At 44.6% G+C, this 27,416-nt stretch overlaps 1 protein-coding gene across 2 annotated transcripts in view; it reads left to right on the forward strand.

Annotated features, from left to right (window-relative positions):
• LDLRAD4 (low density lipoprotein receptor class A domain containing 4) overlaps positions 1–27,416 on the forward strand; it is a 387,875-nt gene that overhangs the window by 323,291 nt on the left and 37,168 nt on the right. Inside the window, exon 1 of one of the 2 annotated variants that reach the window (XM_055127078.1) lies at positions 23,881–24,081. The exons of the other annotated variant lie outside the window; for it this stretch is intronic. The gene's annotated coding sequence lies outside the window, so the exon portion shown is untranslated. Of the gene's footprint in view, positions 1–23,880; positions 24,082–27,416 lie in introns of those variants that run through there. 2 annotated transcript variants of the gene reach the window in all.

Below are 27,416 nucleotides of genomic sequence, written 5' to 3' on the forward strand. Positions count from 1 at the left end.
CTGAATAGAAACTGAGGAAACTTGGAGCCAGAGAGATAGAGATAGTACAGCACAAGTAAGGTGCTTGTTTTCATGTGGCTGACCAGGGTTCAATTCCCAGCATCCCATATGGTCTCTTAAGCATTGCCAGGAGTGATTCCCAAAATAGAGCCAGGAGTAACTCCTGAGCATCACTGAGTATGACCCTCCCAAAAAAGAAAGAAAGAAATCAAGAAAGCTTAAAATGCAGAGTGGTCTACATATTCAGCAGTCAGATTTCTTTTCTTTTCTCGGGGGGGGGCTATTTTGCAGTACTCAGGGCTTATTCCTGGTTCTGCACTCAGGAATCATTCCTGGCGGAGACCTGAGGACCAGATGGGTACTGGGGATCAAACTCAGGTCATTAGCATGCAAGGGAAGCTTCCACCCATTCTATTCTTGCTCCAGCCAAGGATCTGTAGAATTATTGAAAAAATATTAGATCTTCATGTGAAATGAGCAGAAATGAGAGATGCTTAGAGAGAAGCAATTGATTTAATGATGATATTAATTTTAAATAATGGACCACAAAAAAAAAATAAATCAATCAAGGAAAGTCCACCAGAAGAAAGCTCTAGTTTCGAAAATAGGTAATTTGGAAAATAGATCATTTGTCCCTGAGGCTCAATGTCCAGACAGATTTTTCTCTGTTTTTGTTGGAAACCAGGGTGTATATGACAAAGATATGAAGTTTTTACGAGAAATTTCAGAAAATGTTTTCCATTGTGCTGTTTGTTTTTTAAGATCCTCTATACTTTTTTTTTTTTTTTTGCTTTTTGGGTCACACCCAGTGATGCTCAGGGGTTACTCCTGGCTTTGCACTCAGGAATTACTCCTGGTGGTGCTTGGGGGAACCATATGGGATGCCGGGGATTGAACCCGGGTCGGCCACGTGCAAGGCAAACGCCCTACCCGCTGTGCTATCGCTCCGGCCCTCCTCTATACTTTCTTGATCTGTGTTTATTGACAACACAAGGACACACTCATACACATGCGCTCTCACTAATACACAACACACTAATAATCCAGTCACTCTTCAAAGAATATGGATGTTTGGAAAATAAGAGCAGGACTGGATCAATCTTTCTCCAGGCAGGGTACTTTCCTGGCACACAACCAACACAGGTTCAGTCCTCAGCACTCCACGTAGTCCCCCCAAGTATCATCAGGAGTGCTCCCTGAGTACCAAACCCGAAGTAAGTTCTGAGCACCAGCAGATGTGGCCAAAAGTCAAAAACAAAACAAACGTAGTCGGAGCTTGATAGCTGAGCACCTGGTTTGCATTGATCGAGGAGAACTAGGGTTTGACCCGCCAGTTCTGCAGGGTTGTCTGTGCACCGCCAGGAGACTGCTGAGCACAGCGGTGAGAACAAAATGGCAAGTGTAGACTCCAAAGAAACAAAAATTAGAGTATAATTTTATATGTGTGTTTGTGTGCCTTTAAGTGCATCTACTCAGACAAAAAACAGAGGTGGGTGATACTCGCATTATTATGTGGAGTGACAAATCTCAGGCAGGAAAGACCCAGAGAAATTTGATTGCTTAGGAAGCTGTGTTATAAATAAATACAGATCAAGAAAGTATAGAGAATCTTAAAAAAAAAAAAAAAAACCAGCACGATGGAAAAACCCAAGACCCTTGCCAGGTAAAGTCCAATTGTCACAGAAGTCATTTTCCTTTCCCTCCATCCTAATGAAATTTGAAGAAACCATATGAAAATATTGTGAAAAGACAGACTCATTCCTGCAAAAAGTTGAAACTTTGGTGACATTTTTACTAGAAATGCTGTCACTGTTATTGGGGACACACTTCTCACACGCACAGACTTCCTTTTACTTCCCTTGTGAATAATTTTATTTTGAACTTTTATCTGCACTAAGTACACCAAGTGAAATTGTATGTATCTGATCCAGGAATCCTACACATAAAATAATTTTTGGAGGCTGAGAAACAAGTGTTTTTATTAACTTGTTCACTTTCTGAATATGTGTGGATTTCTAGTCTTTTTAAGTTCAATATGAAAATTAAATTAACAAATGGACTTTCAATAAGGAACACATTTTCAAACATATCAAAAAATATATCCATAGAAATTTTTTAATTTCTTCCCTTGTCTTGGAATTATCTTTGAAGAGCTATAATATATCTCGGTTGTTTCCTTACCATGTAAAGGAGTAAAAGACACCTTTTCACCTCCTTGTTTGGTTTGCAAAAAAATCATTTGTTTTTCTGGAAGCAGCTTCAATTTCAGACTTTTTAAAAAAGTCCTATTGCTTTTGTGTTTGTAGGTAGTCACCACAATCTCCTTACAATGAATGTGCGATTCCCACTGGTTCCTTGGGACAATACTGAACCTGTTTTAGAGGGAAAGCCTCCCTAAACCCAGAGTCCAGCAACATCGATTTTCTGTTTAATGACACTTCATTCAGCTGTTTGTAAACTCTCGAAGCTCAGCCAAGTCATCCATCACTCCTGTCATCTTTCTTCTTTTATTGCCAGTTCCTGCCTCCAGCATCGTTTATTTATATTTATTTTTTTCTGGGTTTTTTACTATGTTGATTGAGGTCCCAGGTTTTACAGTATTGTTAATTATACTGTCCGTGCATCCATCATCCCAGTGCTGTCCTTGTCACCAGATTGTGCATTTCCCGATTAAGGCCCATGGCCCTCTTCCAGCCAGCCTACTCCATGTAAGTTCATTTTTATAGACAAAAAATATCTATTTTGACTACTGTGGCCTTTGTTATTCCCTTACATGTTTCTTTATATTTTTATATATGAGAGGTTTTTTTTAATTTATTGTGGAGGTGATAATATCTCCACAAACTCCTGAAATTCCACAAAATTATAAATCAATAATTTGACAAAAAAGATTTCAAAAGCTGTGTCTTTCTCTTTTTTTACAGGTATAATTTTTAAAAAATAATACTATGAAAAATTCTACACTAATACATTTTCAATATGCATTTTAGTAAGAATGAGGAGAGAAGAATTGGAAACCTTCAGGGGAAAATCTGAATAGGTCTTTAAAAGTATAAAACTGTGATTTATCCTAAATAGGGAATCCTGGATTTCTGTTATAAAATATTATAATGCTTAAGTATCTGCATTGATAATGAAAAGATTGTATAAAAACTGTATGTAGCTGTAAAAAAGTCACCTGAATACACATGTAACACTCAAAATAAATGAAACATTAATTTATTATTGAAAAAGTATAAAACCCCTAGTGAATTAGGAATAAATAGGGACATTCTTTAATCTGTTTAAAATAGTCTATGTAGGAGAAGACAAGGAAAGATTAGTTTGATACTTCCCTGCTTACATGTCTGTCCAAATATATAATAGTTTCATGAGAAGTGGAAAAGAAGCTAGTGGGACGACTAGAAAGACAGTACCATGGGAGGGCACTTGCCTTGCTCACAGCTGACCCAGGTTAGATTCCAGACACTGCATTTGGTCCCCTGAGCACTGCCTCTGTGATCCCTGAGCACAGAGATAAGAGTAAGTCCTGACCAGGTGTAGCCAAAGCCCCTTTAGTCCCCCCCCAAAAAAAGGAAAGAAGCTTGGGTTCCCATGACACACTCAGCTTTATCTAGTAAGGGTTGAGTTGTATTGTTTGTTTAATTTGTTGTTGTTTGCAGATCCATAGAGGAGATCCAAAATGTTTACAAGAACTACATTTCTGATTTTCTTTCCCTTTTTTTAATCCACATCCTGCGGTGCTCAGGACTTACTCCTGTCTCTGTGCTCAGGGGTCACTCCTGGTGATGCTTCGGGGGTTCCATCTGTGCTGCTGGGGATCAAACCTGGGTTGATCACTTGCACGACAAATACCCTACCAGCTAGCTGTACTGCTCTCCAGCCCCCATTTCTGATTTTCTAATCAGAGATTCGCCTGTTGTTCCCATTGACTTTTCTGACAACCTCACTGGTTTTTCTGTATTATCTCGCCATGAAATCCAGCCGTGCCCCCTCACACCACCTGAGAAGTCAAGCAGTCAAGGGAAGTGCAGTGGGAAGAGGTTGTCTCTGACTCTAGAGCCAGTTCTATTACCTGGACTCCTGCAGCTGCTTCTAACTTGACCTTGATCTGTCTTTGCCCTGGCAAGTTTGCTACATAACCCCAAGTATAACCTGATTTTGCTGGCAGTATTGATCAGACGTCACTGAGCTGAAAAGAAGCAAAAAGACAAAAGGGAGAGAGCATCAAGGGAGAAGAGGAGACATAGGAGGGAAAGAAACATACCTTGAGACAAAAGAAAGCCCAAGTGAGGTGAAACGGGGTGGGGGGGTGGGGGGGGTGGGGGGAGGGGGGGAAGTATGGCAAAGTTATGGTGGAGGGGATTGAAGGAACAAAGGAGTAAAAGACAAAGGAGGCATTCCTTACTACCTGGGCAACCATAATTTCTCAGAGTTAATAAAGTAATGCAAATGAAGAAAGGTGCAAGACTGGAAACATCACAAAGGTGGATCTGCAACCTCATAGATAACCTGAATGTCCACTTAGAGTTGTATGTCTTGGTTTAGCCACTCTTCCCAGAAGGTTACCTCTGCCACCAACACCTCCTCAAGCCCCACAGACCTCCTATGATCTGTCATCTGGAGCCTCTACAGATGACAGATGGAGTCCTGGCTGACATTGCTCTGACTAGGTTCGAAATTCTTCTCACTAGTTCTTTCTGTAGCCCCCAGAACTGCAAACACTTTGAAAGCTCAGGGAAAAAATGGCTGATCCATTGCACTGGGCACTGAGTTTTTCTTTGTGACTTTAAATGTCTAAAGCTTCTTACATTTTAAAGTATTTTGAGGGCCAGAAAACTAGTACAGGAGTTAAGACACTTGTCTTTCTTGCACCTGGCCCCTGGTTCAGTTCCCCAGCAGCATAAATGGAGTCCTAAGCACTGCCAGAAGTGAGACCTGAGCACAGAGCCAAGAGCGACACTTGAGCACCACCATGTGTGTGGTCCAACCAACACCACCCCCCCATCCCAAATACATCAATTATTTTGAAACACCAATTTGCTGTTTTCAATCCAGGGGTAATACCTGGACTGGAGTGACAGCACAACAGATAGGGCGCTTGCCTAGCACGCGGCAGACCCGGGTTCAATTTCTTCATCCCTCTCAGAGAGCCCAGCAAGCTACCGAGAGTATCCTACCCCCATGGCAGAGCCTGGCAAGCTATCTGTGGCGTATTCGATATGCCAAAAACAGTAACAACAAGTCTCACAATGGAGACTTTACTTGTGCCCGCTCAAGCAAATTGATGAGCAAAGGGACACGACAGTGCTATGACAATGCAGTGCAATCCAGGGGTCTCATTATTACCAAATTAAGAGACAAAACAGAACAGTGTCTGCTGGTAGCCTTGAGAATCATGCTCCTCCTCATAATGGGCTTTCCAGACTTTTCTCTATGAGTAAAAAAGTAGCAGAGGGGCTGGAGCAATAGCACAGTGGGGAGAGCGTTTGCCTTGCACACAGCTGACCCAGGTTTGATTCCCAGCATCCCATGAGGTCCCCTGAGCACCGCCAGGAGTAATTCCTGAGTGCTGAGCCAGGAGTAACCCCTGTGCATCACCGGATGTGACCCAAAAGGCAAAAAAAAAAAAGTAGCAGATGGCCTCAATCCTTCAGACATACCTGCGTGTTAGCTGCCTTTGATGATGAAGTTGTATTATCACCTTTATTTTCTTCGGCTAAGCTAATACCCACAAGGATAGAGAACTCCAATATTTTACCCTTTATTTTCTACCATAGAACCTAATGTCCTCTCTATTTTTAATTTAAAATAATATATAAATGAAATCTGAGGATTTCCTTGAAACTTTCCAAGGTAATTTGTCTAAACACTTTTAATGTAGAAACTGGTTTGATGTGAGAGATTTTGAGTTTCATATCATTTAATAATGAAATTATTAAATAATGCAATAATCATTCTAATCACTGAGTAATTAGAATATGAATGAAGAAGATAAGCCTCACTTCTTGCTTCTTGAAATCAGCTGCAATACAAAAGAATATATTCCAAAAGGGTGCTTCTATTTGTTTATCTATGTAGATTGGGAGAGAGTAGGCAGAATTAAAGAGAAAGAAAGGGGGAGAGGAAGGAAAGAATAGTGATAATCCATTCTAGGACAGATGTGTTTTCAATGCTGAAAATTTGAACCAATACCTCACAGATGCAAGAAAACTTCAAACCATGAACAGAGATTCTTAGAGCTAAAGAGATAGGCACATATGAAAGATTCTACCAGTGACTCTTTAGTTGCTCCTGCATTTTGTGGGATAACTAAGACTGTAGCACTGTAACACTGTCGTCCCATTGTTCATCGATTTGCTTGAGCGGGCACCAGTAATGTCTCTATTGTGAGACTTGTTGTTAGCTGTTTTTGGCATATCAAATACACCACAGAACCTGGGTAGCTTGCCAGGTTCTGCTGTGCAGGCGGGATACTCTTGGTAGCTTGCTGGGCTCTTCAAGAGGGACCGAGGAATCAAGCCTGGGTCGGCCATGTGCAAGTCAAACACCCTACCCGCTATCTATCACTTCAGAACTTCACCTAATTAAAGGACATACATATTTTTTTCTATGCTTTTTTAAAAGAATTTTATAGTTTTCATTCTCACATTTAGGATTCACAAAATTTTTTGCAGAAGGTTTTCAGTTGTCCCGTTATCATTTGTTGAGAGGACCCTTCTCACTTATTGGTCAGGGCACTTTTGTCAAGAAAGAACTAACTATAAATGTAAGGATTTATTTCTGGATTTTCAATTCTGTGCTTTGGTATTACTTAGCTTATGGCAGTCTCATTTTTCTATCAATTTTATGATCAACTTGGCTTTTTCTATAAAAAGTGAGGGGGACAGGAAAGATTTTGATAAAAGTCATATTAAATTGTGTGAGTCACTGTATAAAGTGTCGACATTTTAGCAACAGTATCTTCCCCATAAAAATGGTGATATTATTTGAGTCTTTAGTTTCTTTCAATGTTTTACAATTAATAGAGAAGTTTTCTACTCCTGTCTACTTTGAGTATTTTCTTTCCCCCCTCCTTTTTTTGAGGGGGGCACCCAGCAGTGGTGCTCAGACCTTAGTTCTGACTCTGTACTCAAGGTTCACTACTGGTGGGGTTCTGGGAACCATGTGTGGTGCCAGGGATTGAACCCAGACCAGCCACATGCAAGACAAGCACCATATCCACTGTACTGTTGCTCAGGCCCCAAATGTAATCCTTATGCTATTTTTATAATACACTTATCCAAAGAAAATATTTTACTTTGCATCCTTAGTATTTCAGATGTTATTACATGGATAGTATTAATATTGAGGAGGGGTAAAAAAATCTTGTAAATGAATTTTTAAGTCAAGTTTGCCTTGTTTACAGCCAACCCAGATTTTATCCCTGACACTAGATATGGTCCCCGATCACCATCAGAAGTGAGAAGTGATTCCTGAGCACAAAGATAGGAGTATACCTGGATAACTACCAGTAGGCTCCCCTCTCCCACCTCTCCAAATCATTATTATAAGTATTTACTTATTATGTGAAATGCAGATATTTGAAGAATACTAAGGGTGAGATTCAAAGGATTAAAGTGTGCAGAAAAGTGGGATTTGGTCCCAGATGTTAAGTGAGAAATATCTGCAGGCTGAGCAGTGGCAGGGATTACTATTGTCATTCTCAGGGAACCCACTGGAACTGGGTTTCTGCATCAGAGTTAGACTTGAGAAGCTAAAAACTGAAATGTTCCAGGCATGACAACTATAGAGAGAGTCTGTAGCCTAAGACTTGTAAGTCATGAAATTTGCACTCATTTGTGGAATATAAAATAGCATAATATGAGACTGACGCCCAGGGACAGTAGACACAAGGGCCAGGAATATTGCCCTATAGTTGGAAGCCTGCCCCCATGAGCTGGGGAGAAGGCAGCTGGAATAGAGAAGGGATCACTAAGCAATGATGGGTGGAGAAATTGTTCGGGATAGGAGATGTGTGCTGAAAGTAAAGGACCAAACATGATAACCTCTCTTTATCTGTATTGCAAACCATAATGCTCCAAAATAGAGAGAAAGTATGGGGAAATTATCTGCCATGGAGCCAGGGGGAGGGTTGGGAAGGGGGAGTATACTGGGGACATTGGTGGTGGAGAATGTGCACGGGTGGAGGGATGGGTGTTTGATCATTGTATGATTGAAACTCAAACATGAAAGCTTGTAACTGTATCTCACGGTGATTCAATAAAAAAATAATAATAAAATAAAAATTAAATTAAAAAGACTTGTAAGTCACTTATCTGGAATCTGATCAAGTTTCTCTATTTGCTTGATGACATGTTTGAACTTAAAATCACCAAAGAGTATGAGTGGCTAAATTGTCAGCAGACTTAGCCAAGACCTGTCCTCTAAAAGCATTCAGGTAATAAATAGCTTTGAATGTTTTTCTGTGAAGGTACCTGACAGGGAAAAAAAACTGCAGAGTCATTGGCAGGATTACCATTTCTGGCCCTTTAAGTTGTTTTAAAATTCAGCTGTATTTGTATCACCAAGCTTAAGTGCATTGCTGCCAGAAACTCTGAACATTTCTGTTATTGCTGTTCTGTTTTCCTGTTGTCTACACTTTGCTAACTTGGGTGTTTATTGTTGAGGATAAAAGACTTGATTAAAGTCACTTGTAATCAAAACAGGACCACATTGTCTCCTTCAGCCTTTTGAGTGAGTGAGTGTCTGCTCTCCTCTCTCCGTTTTGGCTTCAGTTTTATGGTGGCAAGATGTCCCCATAAATCCCAGTTGGTCTTCATTATCTGGTTGATCAGGAACTTCATATGTACACTGAAATTCTTTGTTTCCATGTGGTGATTTCACTTCTGCAGGAAGATCTCTCATTTTATTTTTCATTCATTTATTGCTCGGGGCTTACTCCTCAGGGCTCTGTGCTCAGGGATCACTTCTGGTAGGTTCAAGGGGTCACATAGGGTGCAAGGAATCAAACCCAGGTCAGTTGCATGTCAGGTAAGCACCCTACACACTGAACTTTCACTCCAGCCCCCATATTCCTCATTTTAAGGAAACAAATAAAATCCATTATATAGTGGGCTTAAAAATCACTTCGAATTTCGGTACTTTTTCAATTCACAAAAAGGACAGTAAGATAAAAAGTTCCTTCAGCTATTTTATGACTTTTCAGTATTGGATCAGGTGCCTGTGAGCCACTAAATGAAGAGAAGAGTCAGCAAAGCTGGGGATTCAGGTCAAAGGTTCGGGTGGCTTTGTGTGAAGTGGCTCAGACTCCTGCTCCAAGTACCACATGGTCCCCTGAGCACCACTGGGGGTGACCCCTAAGCACCCATATAATAAATTAGAAATAAGAGAAAGGAAAAGGTGCTTTATCCTAGAAGACTTTAAAATTTTTTTTAGTTTACAAAATGCCTTTATTTTTATTTTAATTGAATCACATGAGTTACAAAGATATTTGATTGAGTTTTAAGTGTACAATGTTCCAACACCAGTCCCTCGCCAATGTCCACTTCCCTCCACCAGTGTGCCCAGTTTTCATCCTGCTTCCTTTCTTTGTAAAGCCCAAATAGTATTTTGATCTTGTACAGTATGTATATCTAGCACATTTTCTTTTATCCATTCCATGGATATTTTGGTTGTTTCCACCATTTTGGCTGGTTATTATAGATAATACTGCAGTGAACATAGGAGAGCAGTTTTTTTTTAATATCCTGATTTTAGGACTTATGAGGAGTGGGTTTGAGCTACATATTACAGAGCTCTTTGCTCATAATCACTCCTGGACAGTGCTCAGGGGACCACATGTGGTCTCAGAATCAAAGTGGAGTCAGCCACATGAAACAGTCTCTCTGGTACCCTCCCCACTTTTCACCAACAGAAAACTTTAATTTCTATCTCTTAAATTATTGTTATTTACCTTTTATAGGCCTATTGTAGAAACAACTGCTTCATCATTCGGTGCTCAAGAAAAGGAGAGAGATAAAACACAACAGTCTTAATTCACCAGAATTTAGTTTGAGTTCAAATAAAATGAAGTTACTTGAATGTACATTTGTGAATTTTGCTTCCAACAGTGTCTTTTTTTGAGGTGGAAGAATTGCCATTAAGGGTATTGTAAAAAACTAAAGAACGCCGAGGGGGCGCGAGCACTCGCGGGCTCTCCGGGCGGCTCTGTCTCACCGCCCGCGTTCGGTGCCCAGGAACCGCTGTGTGTGCCGTCAGTCGAGGGCAGGCGACGGAAGGAAGAAGGAAGAAGGCCAAACTGGTTGCTCGATCCGTTTATTTCATTCTCTCCCTCCGCTTCTCTCCCGCTCTCCTGGGTCTCTCCCCGTGGATCTGCCCCATGGATCTGGCTCGTGGATCTGGCCCGTGGATCTGGCCCGTGGATCTGGCCCCCCAACCCACTCTCACAGCCTAGTTAAATCTCCACAGCATGAGGGGGTTGGGGCGTACACATAGGTGTGGTCACCATCAATAGGGTAAGGTCCTTTCCCCTAGGGGATGCTTCTCCTAGGACTTAATTCTCTTTCAGCAGGAGGATCCACCCAAGGGCGGAGTCCCATGAATGTGTTTCTCTTCTCCTCAGCCAGCAAACATATAAGAATTCATAATATTAATTATTTTGTATGGACACAATAAGAGATGCATTAAAGCTTATAGAATTGCTCTCCTGGGGCCATCTCAATCTCAGACTACAGTGCTCAGGCCAGATCAGTCTTTCCTATCCCGGGCAGGGTCCCAGTCTCATAATTACTATTGGATCATGACAGCATTTGTCTATGATCAAGCTCTTAACTTATAGTTAAGAATTAGGCACTCTGGCCAGGCCCATCTCGATGCCAGGGTAGCACATAACTCACCGCTTGCCCTGGATCCTTCCCGTCCCACGTCGGGGACCCTACTTTGGGGTGCTAGGAACTGAGGGCAACTGAGGCTTAAGTGGAGAAAGCAGAGGCCCGGGAGGGAATATTCGAGGCCAATTAATTCCCAAGTTATAAAAACATAATATTGTCTTCTTGTGTCTATACAAAACAGTCATAGCTTTAAAGTAAATTATTCAAAAGGCACAAGAAGAAGAGAAAGGCAATATTAACTTATATAATATAAATTCAGTATCCTAGGAAGGTCTGACCTTGCAAATTAGCAGAGTCAGATTAAGGGAAAGCCTCGGCTTAGCTCTTTTGGGGAAGAGAGCATGGAGAAGTGATTATAGCTAAACAAAGGGGTGGGAGAGATTCGGGAACACCTTGATGGGTGAGACTGGGGTAAGCCTAAACTCTGGGTAAAACCGGGACAAGCTACTTGTGGCAAGGAGGGAAAGGACAAAGTAATGTCATCCTACAGGGTATAATGCAATATGGGGCTGGAGCAGATATGGGTATAGCAGAGAGGGCACTTGCCTTACATGCAGCCGACCAGGGTTCCACCTCTGGCATCCCATCCTCCAAGCACCACCAGGAGTAATGAGTATAGAGCTAGGAATAAGCTCTGAGCATCCCCGAGTGTGTCCCTAAAACAAACCAAAAAGGGATAAAATTAAATATAATTAAATTAAATAGAATAATCTCTGTGCATGTCCAGCCCTTCAAAGAGCTTTGGTTTGAATTAAAGAAAAACAAGTCGTTCCTTTGCTTTTTTTTAATTTAGGAGACCACAACCAGAAGTGCTCAGGGCTTGCTCCAGGTTCTGTGCTTAGGGTTATTCCTGGTGGCGTTTGCACTATAGCACTGTTGTTTCATTGTTCATTGATTTGCTCGAGAAGGTACCAGTAACATCTCCATTGTGAGACTTGTCACTGTTTTTGGCATATTGAATATGCCACAGGGAGCTTGCCAGGCTCTGCCATGCGCACAGGATACTCATGGTAGCTTGCTGAGCTCTCCGAGATGAACAGAGGAATTGAACCCGGATCGGCCACGTGCAAGGCAAACGCCCTACCTGCTGTGCCATAGCTCCAGCCAAACAACAATGTTAAGTCTTTTTTTTTTTTTTGCTTTTGCTGTTTGGGTCACACCCTGCGATGCTCAGGGTTATTCCTGGCTCTTCACTCAGGAATTACCCCTGGCAGTGCTTAGGGGACCATATGGGATGCTGGGAATCGAACCCCGGTTGGCTGTGTGCAAGGCAAACACCCTACCCGCTGTGCTATGGCTCCAGCCCCAGGTGGTGTTTGAGATACAATATATAGAGCCAGGGATCAAACTGGGGTCAGTGGTGTACAAAGCAAGCAACTTAACCCCTGTGGTGTCTCTCTACCCCTCCCTTATTTTCCTTTTCTCCCCTCCCCCACCAACCCCTTCTTTAATCTATTAAATGCACCTTTGAAAGAGAACCTTTTCAAAATAGGATTTGACTCAGGAATCACCCTTGAACCTGTTACATTTTAGAGTTAAGTCTGAGCAGTGTGGTTCAACATAGATGTGGAGCCAGACTTTCCGGTTTAAGTCCTGACTCTGCCATCACTTACTAGCTATGTGATACTGGCAAGCCAAGTAACCTCTGTGCCTCAGTTTGCTCACCTGTGAGATTGGGATAATAGTTTGTACCCATCTCATGTGAAAGCCCTAAGGATTAAATGGCCTAATTAAATGAAATAAGTGCATTGGAATACTGTTTGGCACATAGTAAGTACCATGTAAGTATTGGATATTACTATCAGTATTCCTACTATGATCATCATTATCTGGACCAACATCTCTCCTGTTCCTTCAGGACACCCTAGCTTTCCTTCCCTCCTCACTCACTCCCTTCCTCCTTCCTCAGATATTTTTTTTTTAGTCACACCCAGCAGTTCTCAGGGGTTACTCCTGGCTCTGCACTCAGAAATTACTCCTGGAAGTGCTCGGGGGACCATATGGGATGCCGGGGATTGAACCCAGATTGGCCACATGCAAGGCAAATGCCCTAGCCACTGTACTATCACTCAGGCCCTCCATGGATCTGTACTATCACTCAGGCCCTCCATGGATCTCCAAACTTCTCTCAGTGCTTCATTGAATCTTATTGGTCTCAGTGCTTCACTCTCTTTGCTCAGGCATGAACAAGAAATGGTATGGGCAGAGACAATTCTGGGCTTTCCTGGTTTCCCCTCAGCATGACTAGCATGTCATAAGTGTTCAGTGTTGGCCTAACATCAGGACTGCCTGGAGGACTGGCCTCCTGTTTTCAAAAGCCAGAGAGCACTGATTCCTGTTTTTGAAAGTATTATATGCACTAGACTGGTTTTTAAGTGGCCCAAGTTAGAACAGATCTCTGATGTGACTGTGGATGAACTTGGGTTTTTACCTGTGGTTTTCTAGTATTTGATTGCACATATGCCCTATTATTGTAATTAAACCCTTAGATTGTGCTATGACTTCATCTCAACCTTTGAAGAAGTTAATGCTTTCTTAGGAATGAACAGAAAGGCCTCGGAACTACCTGGATATGGCCTGGAATTTATAAGGAGGATTCCGGGGACTATGGTATACACTTCCATCCACATTCAGATCATCCCCCAAAGGCTTGTGATTGCAAAAGGACCACTGTCTTAGATTCTTCAAATATAATTACCACACCATTGTTCAGTAATTTAGCAACACACATAAAAAATGAGCACCACGTATGTGTGCCATATACTATAAATGTACAGAAATGCACGATGTTTGCTTGGAGCATAGTGCTAATTAGAGTTTCCATCTCTCAAGGGAAAGTTAAAGTTTTTATGGGATTCAGAGCTGGGAACTATAACAACAGTATCTAGGACCTGAGTCATAAACATCTCGAGTCTCTTTTATGCAGTCTATCCAGAAATAGGATGGCTCATGAAGGTAATTCAAGCTCACAGCTTTGGGATACAATTGACAAATGTAACATAACATATATAAAGAGCAAAATGATTTTTCTAGTAAGTAGCATTGAATATTTTAAATATCAAAGTATGCAGCATGCTTTTACTAGAATATGTTTTTCATCTAAAATACAAAGGAGCTAGAGTAGGTCATTGTAAACTCGCGGGGTGGTGGGGGGACAGCAGGGGTACTCATACTTGTGGTGTCATGGGTCAGACTTGTGATATCGCGCAAAGGTGGGAATCAAACCCAGGTCTTCACACATTCCATGCTAATGCTCTACCACTGAGCACATCTCAGGCCTTCTTCTTCCTCTTGATGACATATCACTTTTATGAAGGCAATCTGAATAGACCTTGTTGGTAGGGAAAACAGTTGCGGGGGGGAGTACTAGAAGTTTCCTGGCAGAATATGTGCAACACAAGTGCACAGCAAAACTGTTTCTGGAATTTTCCCATGACAAAACTCTCCTTTCCTGCAGTCTGGCTTTCTCTGAGAATAAGGAGACCTTGGCAGGTTCATAGAGGTATGTTTATAATTCCACCTTTAAGAAGAATCTGTTTATGTCACTTAAATTTTTCAGAAGACATAATTAGATTTTTTTCATTTCCCTTTTAAATTTTATTTCTATTAATTTATAATACTACAAATATGTTCAGGGCAGAGCTTAACACTTCTGTATGTGAGTGAATAAGATTTACCTCACCTGCCACCATCTCACCACCAAAAATATACCTGTTCTCATATCTCTCACCCACCTATGCCGTCATAACCAGAATAGTATTTTCTTTCTATCTTTTTTTGGGGGGTTGGTATATAATGAATGGATATAGGGCATAAGGAAATAATACTCTTAGTTAGGACTTGAGCGATAGCAAAGCGGGTAGGGCATTTGCCTTGCACGTGGGCCAACACAGGTTTGATTTCTTCGTCCTTCTTGGAGATCCCGGCAAGCTACTGAGAGTGTCCCATCCACACAGCAGAGCCTGGCAAGCTCCCCGTGGTGTATTTGATATGCCAAAAACAGTAACCACAAGTCTCACAGTGGAGACGCTACTAGTGCCCTCTCGAGCAAATCGATGAACAACGGAAAGACAGTGCTACAGACAGTTTTGTTTGTCTTGGGGACACACCCAGTGGCACTCAGAGGTTACTCCTGGCTCTGTATTCAGGAAGCACTCCTGGCAATGCTCAGTGGACCTTACGGGGTGCCAGGGATTGAACCTGGATCAGCCGTGTGCAAGACCAGCACCTTACCTGCTCTACTTTTTCTCTGGCCCCAATGTGAAATGTTTTTTGATGTGCCCGTGGCTGTCTGTGTGTTGTTAAGGGGCCTCCCAAGGGGTGCTCAGGTGCTGGAGAGCCAGTCCCAGGGATCCTTGGCCAGCATGGCGGGCAGTTCAATGCTAAGGCCTGAATTGTGTCGCTGTTTTTCAGGCCCTTGATGCCCGAGACCACCAGGACCACTGTGGCAGTGCTTGGGGTCTTCCAGGGCTATATCTGGCAATGATGTGGGGACTTGATGGTGTCAGAGATTGAAGCTGTATTGTATGCATGCCAGGCACACCCCTAACTCTGTACTATCTCTCCAGCTTCTATTATGGTTGTTTTGATTGTTTGGAGGTTGTTTTTTTGCGGGGGAGGGATGGTGGATTGGTTTTTGTTTGGGGGAAATGGCTATTCAGTCTTTTAGACATTTTTTCTAATTGGGTTATTTGCTTTCTGTTGTTGTTGAGCTGTATGAATTATTTATTGAGTATCAAGCTCTCATCCAATGTGTGATGTACAGATATCTTCTTCCTGTTTATCTATTGCCTTTTGCCTTTTGTGTAGTTTTGCTATGTAAAAGCTCTTTAACTTGATGTATTTTGATTTTTTTCTTGCCTTTGTTTCCCCTGCCATTGGAGTTAGGTTTCCATAGATGTCTCTTATATTGAGGTATGAAATATAACATTACATTTGTTTTGGTGTGTGTGTGTGTGTGTGTATGTGTATTTGGGGGCTACACCCAGCAGTGCCGAAGGCATACTCTTGGCTCTGCACTCAGGGATTCCTCCGGGCAGGGCTTGGGGGACCACATGGTGTGCCAGGGATTGAACACAGGTCTGCTGCATGCAAGGCAAGTACTATTCAGTCCCTCATTAGGTTTTTTAATAGGTTTTCTGGATTAGAATTTAATATATAAATCTTTAATGAATTTTGAGTTAATTTTTGTGCATGATGTTATCTATCTAATTTTTCCCCCATATGGCTGTCCAGTCTTCAAAATGCTATTTATTGGGCCAGAGAGATAGTAAAGAGATTAAGGTACTTGCCTTACACACAGTTGATCCAAACTTATATGGTCTCCTGAGAACTGCCAGGCGTGATCCCTGAGCAAAGAGCCAGGAGTAAGTCTTGAGCACACTAGGTATGTTCCCTAAGCCCCAAGAAAACAAAAGCCCCACCATTTGTTAATGAGGTTTTTCTTTCTCCAAAATGTGGACTTGTTTTCTTTGTCTGGATTGGATTCCATATGTGCATGGATTCATTCCAGTCTCTCTAGACCATTGATCTGTGTGCCTGTTTTTGTTCAGCACCATACTGTTTCAATTATTATTGCTTTGTAATGTAGCTTGGAGTCAGGGACAAAATTAGAATTCTTTCCTAATGTGGGATCCAGAAGTCTGGAGGAATTTCCAGATTCTGTGAAGGATGCCAAATAGTCTAAAAATTATATTCCATCCCCAAAGCCACCATTCTGTGAGGTTTGACAGTCAGTCCCTCCTGCTTTTCTGGGAATGTGGCTGGGTCAGCTGGGAAGACAGCGGGGAAACACCTGCCCAGTGGTCCTTAGCCCAGAAGGGAGCATGCTCACTTTATGTACAAACTCTCACATATGAATGCCATTTTTAAAAAAGTCACTGCTGAGAATCACATGGGGGAAAAAAAGACAAGAATTCTCTTCTTCCTTTCTCTGCATGGTATGCACTAGACAGATGTTCTCTGAGCCCAAGGTTTTCTTATTTCATCCAAATATGGAGTTTAGATTAGGCCAATATTTCAGGAAGTATTTTGATGTGCAGATGAATCACCTGAGGATTCTGTTCAAATGCAGGATCTGGGTCAACAGAAAGGGGGCCAGAGCCTAAGGTCCTGTTTTTCTTTTTTCTTTTCTTTTTCCATTTTTTAGGCTACACTAGTGGTGCTCAGGGCTTACTCCTGGCTCTGGACTCAGGAATTATTCCTGGGGGGCTCAGGAGAACATATGAGTTGCCATGGATTGAACTCCAGTCGGCTGTGTGCAAGGCAAACGCCTGGCCCACTGTATTATTTCTCCAGCCCCAGGCCCTCCACCCCAGTCCTGTTTTTCTAACCAGTTTCCGTTGCTGCTGCTGCTGCTGCTTCTTGAACCATGCTTTGTGTAGCAATATGTGATATTTTATTTTATTTTTCCAGTCACCTAGTGATTTCCTCAGTTTGCAGATGAGGAAACGCTATAGCTCAGCTATCTTAGTAATATGACAGAACTGAAACCCAAACATGGGTTTAACTGGCTTCTGAACTTAGGCACTATAAAACCACGTGGGGCCAAAGGGCAAGGGCGTGCTTTGCATGCAGCCAACCCAGGTTCAATCCCCAGCATCCCAGATGGTCCCCCAAGCTTGCCTGGAATAATTCCTGAATGGAATGCCAAGAATAACCCTTGAGCATGACCTGGTGTGGCCCAAAAACAATACCTTACCCCCCAAAAAAGAAAAAAAACACACCTCTTGGGGCCAAAATGATAGTATAGTGGGCAAGGTATTTGCCTTGCACAGGGCTGACCCAAGTGCGATCCCCAGCACCCCAAGTGCAGCAGAAGTGATCCCTGAGTGCAGAGCCAGGAGTAAGCCCTGAGTACCATTGGGTGTGGTGCCAAACGCAAAATATTTTTAAAATCACCTCTTAGTTTCTTCTGGGACTTATATAGTTTTCAAGATATGTAATCCACATCACAAAAATCTATCACTGTCATCTTGTTGCTCATCGATTTGCTCAAGCGGGCACCAGTAATATCTCCATTGTGAGACTTGTTACAGTTTTTAGCATATCGAATATGCCATGGGTAGCTTGCCAGGCTCTGCCATGTGGATGAGAGACTCTCGGTAGCTTGCCGGGTTCTCCGAGAGGGACAGATGAATCGAATCCGGGTCATCCACGTGCAAGGCAAATGCCCTACTCACTGTGCTATTGCTCCAGCTCCACAGAAATCTATACTGCTGTAAATAAAAAATATTCTATTATTTTTCCTCATTAGAGAAAAAGTTTTACAATAGCATAATATAAAGGGTAAATGCTAATGTCTCCTAATGCATAGAATATTATTGCATTTTTTTGGAAATATTGTTGGAATATTGTTCCGATATTGTTGGAAACTACGTGAAGTCTCTTTAATTTAGATGAGTTCATGTGATAAGACATTAATATGTTCATTAATATGAACATATTAATGTGAATTATGTCCCAGAATAAAATTTTTTATAGTTGCTGATATTTCTGCTGAACCATGGGATATGAAACACTGTGGTTGGAGCATATGCAAAACATTTCTGTTTCCACATAAAATTCTTTGCTGTAAAACTTTAAGCAATAAGAATACTGTAGTAAGTTCTTCCATGCTATAGAGTAAAGTCACAAATACCAAACTATTCCCTGGCTTGAGTCTATAGGATCGTAAAGTCTGTGTTCTTTGAAAACCCTCATTCATGACTTTAAGCATAGCAAACTTACCTAAATACACAGTTTTATTTTCTAAGGGTCAAATGGCAGGACTTAATTTTTATACGGAAATTTTTCTCTGAGAGCAGAATTTTACAGCACAGTCATAAACCTCAGGGAGTGGGAATTTGTAATGACTCCCACCTCTTCACTGAGCAGAATGAGGGGAGGTAGGCAGGAGATCGAATCGGATTGCCCAGGGTTTCAGCTCCTAGCCTGTCTCTTAGAAGCTGTTGGATCCAAATAAAATATTCCCCCTCTCTGGCCCCAGCTCCCTTCTCTATAAAGGGGAAATAAGAAAACATACCTCAGGGGATTGGTATGAAGGCGGAAGTACTTAAAAGTGCTTCAGAGCATAGCAGTAGATCTTTATAAATTTTTTTAACATTCCTTATCTACAAAGTGACCTTTATAAAGGTATTCCGAACTCCTCCAAGGACCTTTATCAGTGAAAATTTCTCTTGTGAGTTGAGGGCCATGAACATGTTGGGAAGAGACGCTAAGGTCTGAGGGAGTCGCCACGTTGATTCCATTGGAGGGTTGGATCAGGCTAGAGAGGAACCCGGGTCTTATGTGACAGAAAAAAATTCTGGAAAAACAGAGTACAATGCCCTTTACCACCCAAAGACGACAACAGCGACAAGGCTGGTGACGGTGATGGTGAGGCTAAGGAGCTCCGAGTAAGCAGCCCCTGAGCTAAACTCTCTGCCCTGCCGTTGCTTCTTTTGGCTTTTCTGGCCACTGACGCTCCCAATTGCCTGCGCCTGTCATATTCAGATCTTGGCTAGCAGCCATTCTTCGAGCGTGTTCAGTTCCTTAAATAAACAGCGGACTCCAGATGGAATCTAAGATGAGGCAGGCCTGCAGTTACTGCTCATCTGTTGGATTACGCTGAAGGTCCAGCATATTTCATCCGAAGGACTGTAACCACTTGGTAAATATTTGTTAGACGAACTCATGCAATGAAGATCTTGATGGAGAAAGCTTTGAAGATGTGGGTAGAGTGAAAGGCGGAGTCTCTGCAGGACCTTAAGTTCTCGGGAGCCTTCTGGGGGGAAAAAAATCTGTCTTTGGGGCATCCCTTGTCCACCCCATTTCCAAAGTCTCTGCTCTCCATGGGGACTGCTCAGACCACGTTGAGCTGTTTGATTAACGACAGACAGAAGCATGTTCTAAAATTGGCTATCCGTTCAGAGTACTCCGTTTTGAAGATACATAATTACAGACACGAGGGAGGCGAGTTCTTGAATGCAAATGTTTTTTACACTTTCCTCCTTGTGTTTTTGCTCGTCAGACTTGTCTCTTCCCACGCCCTTCTGGTGTGTGTGCTGCCATTTTCTCTGAAGGAAGGGAAGTGAAATGCTGGCACCCGTCAGTTCAAAAGCCCCCGAGCCAGCTAGTGTGAGATGTTTATCAGAGGGTACACCTCCATGTTACCTTCAGACCTCTCTCTTCCTTGGTACAGCCTCCTCGATCCAGCGAATCTTTCAAAGAGAGCAAAGGGAATAAGCATTTCCTTGTGACAAGGCCTCCTCTACCATCCAGGGAGCGCTGAGGAGTGGGTAGACCCTGCTGCTATCCCCACAGGATGAGAACACATGTCAGACCTGGAGCGAGGGGGTCAGGGGCTCTGAAGGGCATGCCCTCCACCTGGAGCACAGTGCAAAGAGCACATCCTCATGAATGCACCACAGCCAGCGTGTGCCTGTGAGATGTCAGCAATGTTTTTGTTTGGGGGGTTATAACTGACAGTGCTCAGGGCTAACTCCTGGCACTGCACTCCGGGATCATTCCTGGTAGGCTGGGGGACCATATGAGGTTCTGGGGATTGAACCTTGGTTGACCACATGCAAGGCAAGGGTCCTGCCCACTCACTGTATGATCTCTCTGGCCCCATCAACATCTTGAAAACAAACCAGCATCCATGAAGTCAAAGGCTCATAAGATAATTTGTGTAGGATATTGGTTTTGGGGTCATATCTGCAGTGCTGAGGGGCTACTCCCAGCTCTGTATTCAGGAGTATTCAAGAGACCGTGTGGTGCTGGGCTCAAACCCTGGCTTCCCATGTGCAAAGCATTGAGCTTTTTCTCTGCTCCCATATATTTATTTTTATTTTTATTTTTTATTAAAGTTTCAGAAAGTTGTTAACACTAATTGATTACATTCAATATTCCAACACTGGGGGCTGGAGTGATAGCACAGCGGGTAGGGCGTTTGCCTTGCACGCGGCCGACCCGGGTTCGAATCCCAGCATCCCATATGGTCCCCCGAGCACCGCCAGGAGTAATTCCTGAGTGCATGAGCCAGGAGTGACCCCTGTGCATCGCTGGGTGTGACCCAAAAAAGCAAAAAAAAAAAAAAAAATATTCCAACACTGGACTGGAGCAATAGCACAGCAGGTAGGGCGTTTGCCTTGCATGCAGCCAACCCAGGTTTGATTCCTCTGTCCCTCTCGGAGAGCCCAGCAAGCTACCAAGAGTATACCGCCCGCACGGCACAGCCTGGCAAGCTACCTGTGGCATTCTTGATATGCAAAAAAAAATAACAACAAATCTCACAATGGAGGCATTACTGGTGCCTGCTCAAGCAAATCGATGAACAACGAGACGACAGTGCTATAGTGCTATTCCAACACCAATCTTACCACCATTATACCTTCCCACCACCATATTTCGAATTATTCCACCCTGATCCTCAAAGCCTGCCCCCAAAGCAGAACATAATAATATATTTTGTATTGCTTGTTAAAAAAAACAACAAATATCCTTATAAGAAAGTGTGTGAAGATTGTTGTATCATCCAGGAGCCATTAAGCCCTTGTATAGAATACGAGATGTCATGGAGCCACAAATGTGGCTTGTACACCAGGAATTCTAAGATTTTAAATAGGGTGATACAGCTAGAATTAAATTTTTAACTGGATGGTGACTTTGGGGTCAGGAGGTATCTCTGTGGTGTGTTGCCCTCTTCCTCTTCCGAGGTTTATATGAGAGTCTGAGTCATCTCTGTTAATGAGCTTAAATGACACCAGAGGCAGTTCGTGGGCATGACTGCCAGCCTACCGGAAGCACAGGGAGATGGGGGGAGGTTACTCATTCCTGACTCCCTGTGCGCCTGGAGATTTCGGTCACAAGTCCCACATACCTGAATTTTTCAGCAGATTCAGTCATGGATGACGCTCATCTGAGCCTGTGGAGATGGGCCATGAGCATGGCAGCAATTGAGTTCTGGAGGTTTGGGGCTGCCAGGGCTCTTTTGGGGGCAGGTGCAGGGACTCACCTATCCCACCTTCCCTCCTTTGTTACCCTGGATGAGACAGCCTGGCATGGGGTCTGGTGGCATCTCCGCAGCATGTTCATATGATGATTTTTTTAAATTTTAGAATCATCTGTTTGAGTGAAAACAGGAGAGCAGAACAAACAGGAACTTAAATTAAGACAGGCACTCAGGACCAAGGGGCCCAGTGATAAAGAAGCCAGCTAAGCTAAATAAATGCATTAAAGCAGCATGGAATATTCTGCAGACATATAAAAGAAAATAGGGGGGAAAGGGAGGGCTGGGGGAATAGCCCAAGTGGTAGAACACAGACCCAACATGCAGCAAGGCCTGGGTTTGATCCTTGGCCTCTGTACTAATACTGTTGGATGCAGCCCCTATAAGAAAAACATCAAAATGGGATTGGGGGGAGGCACATGAAATATGTATCTTGAATAACATTAAATCCCAAAGTGGACCATTTGCTACCATCTCAAAATGCAACTCTATTTGACACAACAGATTTTCAGGTTCCTTATTGATGACTAAATCCCTAATTTTCCAAGACAGTTTTGCATAAGACTCATATGTGATCTTCTGAGTTCCTCTTCCAAGCCTCAGTGCTGGAGATATCCATTCCCCTCCCCAGCCTGACTAAATGGAGCACAAGTACCACCCCCCAGATGGCAAAGACCTCAGAGGATCAGGCAGGGAGAGCAGGAGATCAGCTTGGACAGGCTGGAAGTCCCCACTGCTTGCTCTCTGCTTGGTGCTCTGCCCAGCCAGCGTGGCCCAAGCCTCCCCTTTAACGTGCAGTCTTAGCACTTGGAAAAGGATAGCAAAAGAGGGGCCAGAACAATAGTCAATAGTACAGGAGATAAAGTGCTTGCCTTAAACGGCCACCCCAGGCATGAAGGACCCCAGAGCACTGCCAGGAACAATCCCGGAGCACAGAGCCAGAAGTAAGCCCCGAGTACCACCAAATATGCCACCCAAACCAAAAAAAAAAAAAAAGCCAACAGAGAAAAATAAGTCTCACACAAGCAAGGGAAGGGAAGTTATGTTTTAAATATTGCAATTACTGAAGAAAAGTCAGGCAGTCTTGATTGGCACATGCAAATGTACACAACTGTCAATTTTCCTGCTGAAATTCCTATTTCATTTCACCACATGAAATCTGGGTGGGGGGGGGGTGCGGAAATCTTGGTGATTCTTTTGTTCCTTTCCTGTTCCCACCCTTAATAATTAGAACGCTGGGCAGTGGGACCCTGACCCAAGCCCAGGACCTGGTGATGACATCCAGCCTAGACACTGCGCTGGACCCAAGGTGACGCACGGACCAGCAGCAGGGACTGGCTGCTGATGTCACTGTCCCCGTTTCTAAGGCTGGTCGTCACCAGCGGAGTTTTGTTTTGCTTTGACAACTCCTCCTACAGCCAAAACTATTGTTATGGCCCACATGTCATCGCTGTTTACCGGCAATAAGGGAAAACAAAGGCTCTTCTGGGCACCGGAGCGGCCCGCGGCTGGCGTTCTTCGCCACCCATCGTGGCACAGTGCCCCTTTCTCTCTGCGGCCACGCGGTGATTTTTGTCTGCGAAGTGCCGCGACAGACACGCAGCCTGCTCCCCGTCTCCTCGCACAGCCCCAGGGCACCCGGATCCTGGCGGTGTTTCACGCACGTAGGAAACAAACTGTTTAGACCTCGGGGGAGAGGGATCTGCGCGTGTGCCCCACGAGGGGGAAGCGCCTCCGGGGAGCCCCCTCTGCTTTAACGTTTGAATAATCGCCTTTCCTCCGCCCCGGGAGCTGCTTCGCTCCTTTCTTCGCCCACCTTCCACTAACTGCCGAGTGAGACGGAGAGACCCCTCCCCCACCCCTCGCTGGACCAGATTCTGGAGTCTCGGGTCCGGCCGGCCGGGGTGCTGGCTCCCCGCAGGGAGGATTAATGAGCGAGGAGGGGCGGAGAGCAGGAGGGAGGCGGGCGGGGCAGGGGGAAGAGCGGAGGGCGGGGAGGGAGAGCCGCCGGCTGCGAAGTGGGACTAGTTCCTGCTGATTTTCGCCACTTGCCGGTGCGGTTCGGCTGGGAGCGATGGGAGCGTGTCCCCTCGGCTGGCGGCGCGTCCTCTAGCCCCGGCCTGCAGGACGCAGCGGGAGCTGCAGCCCGACGTGCCCTCGGACCCACCCGCCGGCCCGCGCGCGGGTGCAGTGCCTGGGGTAAGCGCCTTCCCCCTGCCTGCAGCCCCGCGCAGACTCCCCCGCCCGCGCCGCCCCCTCCCGGGTCTCGTCTGGTTTGGTCGTTGCCTGCGAAGAGCTGATGGACCCCCTAGGGCAGCCGGTCCGTCTGGCTGCCCCCACCGGGAGCCCAGCGTGTCCCGCGCGAGGCCACGCAGGGGGCACGCAGATGACCCGCACGTCTGTGCTGCTGCGGACAGGCGGGCTGCAGGGCGGCCGGCGGGGCGCTCGGGTCCGCGACCCTCCACTTATTAACTGCGCGGTGCCACCAGCCGCGTCCCGGGGGCTGGGCCGCCGCAGTCTGCGGATGGCAGTCGATAATTGGGAGCCAAGTCTGTGGTCAGAACCACAGCGCTGAGTCTAGCACCTATGCTGGGTCCTGCTGACACCGTGGAGACAGAAACACACACACACACACACACACACACACACACAGAAACAGACGCATGCACACATATACACACATACACACACACAGACACACACAGAAACATACGCATGCACACAGACACACTCAGACACAGAGACAAACACACAGAAACATACGCATACACACATACACACACTCACACAAACACAGAGACACACACACAGAAACATACGCATGCACACATACACTCACACACAGAAACATACCATACGCGTGCGCACTCACACTCTCACACACAGACACACACAGACAGAAACATACGTGCACACACACAGAGACAGACACACACAGATAGACACGCACACAATTACGCACTCACACTCACTCCCCAGCAGCTGCCTGCAGACATTGTCTGCAGCCCTGAGCTTCATGCTCTGAGCCCCCTCCATGGGGGAGATGGCGGGGGCTGCCTCAGGTCAGACACCCGGCCTTGAGAGACTTGATTATGTCCAGGGACCACCTGGACAGTACATACTGCGGGACACCCCCTTTAAAGACCTATTCTTGGGGAAAAAGGCACACTGGCCAGTGCCAGCTGCCCGCCCAGCTCTCTGGGCTTTACTCGTAGGTGGTTCTTGGTGGTTAAGTTGAGGACAGAGTTGAGAGAGGAAAACCTCTTTTCCAGTTTTTCTCAGAAGTCTGTGTCTGCCTCGGAGGGCTCCGTCAGCTCGAGAATACATCAGGGCTGGACTCCTCAGGAGAATAGAGTTTAGACGGTTCAGCTTCTTGCCTGCTCTCTGCCTACTCCTGTGGGGGATGTTGTGGATAGTGTTGTGGATACATGTGCAGGTTTGTGGTTTTGGGTCAGATTTTTTTTTTTTAATGCTGTGTCGGTGAAGTGAAAATCTTCCACCCCCACCCCCGCCCCCTCACCCCTACCCTCATGTCCCCTGGAAATTCTTTTACCCAAGCTAAGAGTCATGGCTACTTTTGATTCCCCCCATCCCCCTGGATGATTGAAAACAGAATGTTAAAGAAAAGAAAAGGTGTGTTTCTTGGGATGTGGGGGGCTTCCTGGGCATTCCTTAGCTCACCACTGCAATTCCTACAGGATGTGAGGAAAGAGTTGTGACTCTGAGAGGGCAGCAGAAAGAGTGTGTGTGTGTGTGTGTGTGTGTGTGTGTGTGTGTGTGTGTGTGTAAGAGAGAGAGAGGAGAGAGAAGACTCAGAAAACACTGCTCCAAACTGCTAAACTGTGAATCAGTTCCTTGTGCAGCTTTATTTTTTTCTGATACAGTTTCCTAAATTAATAACGTGGGGGTGGGGGATGAGGGTGGATTTTAAATGAATCCTATAGAGAGAATTATGGTTTTTATGTATGCATTTTTTCCATTTATAGCCTGGCAGAGGGATTGACTTTTAAAAGGTTTATAATTGCTCTTATTCCTCTGCTGTATTTTCAGAAAATCCTGTCAATCATCTCTGATGGGAACATATTTAGCTGCATTTCTTTCTGCAGAGATCATGAAATGCTAGGTTTTGAAAAGGCCCATTGCAGGGTTGAATTGGGTGAATGCTTGGACCTTGACAGATGAAAGAAATGCCACTTTAGTGGATGGACTCCCCGTGTTTACCTCCTAGGGATCCCGTAGGCCAACTCATTGTCGCCAGCTGTGCCCTGCCTTCCAGGGCTACGGAGAGCACCTGGCATTGCCCTTGGTCAGCGCCTGTGCCCAGCCTACACCTTGCCCTGGAAGGGACTGTCATTGACTGTTCACTACTGCTGTCTCCTCCCACACCTCAGAGATCTCATCTCCTTATATTGCCACAAAGAATCTTATCTCTAGTCAATAGAAGATCAGAGATGCACTGTAGCACTGTAGCACTGTCGTCCCATTGTTCATCGATTTGCTCGAGCAGGCACCAGTAATGTCTCCATTGTGAGACTTGTTGCTACTGTTTTTGGCATATCGAATATGCCATGGGTAGCTTGCCGGGCTCTCCGAGAGAGACAGAGGGATTGAACCCAGGTTGGCTGCATGCAAGGCAAACGCCTTACCCGCTGTGCTATCGCTCCAGTCCAAGATCAGAGATAGGATGATATAAGCGTAGAACTTGGGGAGGCCAGGAAGCTCTTTGGCCAGCACCTCTTCTCATTGCCCTGGCCTAGTAATTGTTGACTACTTCTTAGAGAATATGAGAGCTTCAAGCAAAACCTCAGAGCTGGGTTCTTTGCTAGAGGCTGTTCCATGCAGAGAGGTCACTGAATCCCCTTCTTGAGACTTGATCATTTTATAGAGAAGGACACTGTTGGGCACATAGTGCCTGCCAGGGAGGCCACCGCAGAAGCAGCTGTGGTCCCAGGGCTTAGCCCAAGGAGAAAGGAGACCAGGAAATGAACACTACAAATGAGGATCAGAGGTCTGCAAAGGAGCCCCAATTCCCAGGGCATCCAAGGGATCTACTTCTGAAGGAAGGTGAAGTGGGCAGGTGGGATGCCAAATCTAGCACACCTGGGTATTTCTGTGAAAGGGCTCTTTTTCCTGCTGTCACCTAGGCTAGAGTAGTCAACACACCCCCCAAAGAAAATTCAAAGTACAAATATAATCATCACGATGAAAGCTTGTTGCTGTGCCTTCTTGTGAACTTCAAGCTGTGAAGTTATTCTTGTGACAGACTGAATCCCCCCCCCTTCACCATGCTGCTTACTGAGTGTAACTCTTCATTCAACCATTAATGTTCCCCAGAGTACTTCTATATTAACAGTTCACAAACTTTTGAGGCTAATACAATCTTTCTAGATTCTAGCTCTTGCCCTCTTCCGCTCTTTTGGTCACCACCCCACCACCACCCCCAACCTGGTCTAGTCTCAGTAGGATTGGGAAATAATTGGCCAGCCTTTCACGAACACTTAACACTTTAAAAGTGTCACAAAGCCATAAGCAAA

Source organism: Sorex araneus, chromosome 2 (genome assembly GCF_027595985.1).
Source record: "Sorex araneus isolate mSorAra2 chromosome 2, mSorAra2.pri, whole genome shotgun sequence".
Classification (NCBI taxonomy): domain Eukaryota; kingdom Metazoa; phylum Chordata; class Mammalia; order Eulipotyphla; family Soricidae; genus Sorex; species Sorex araneus.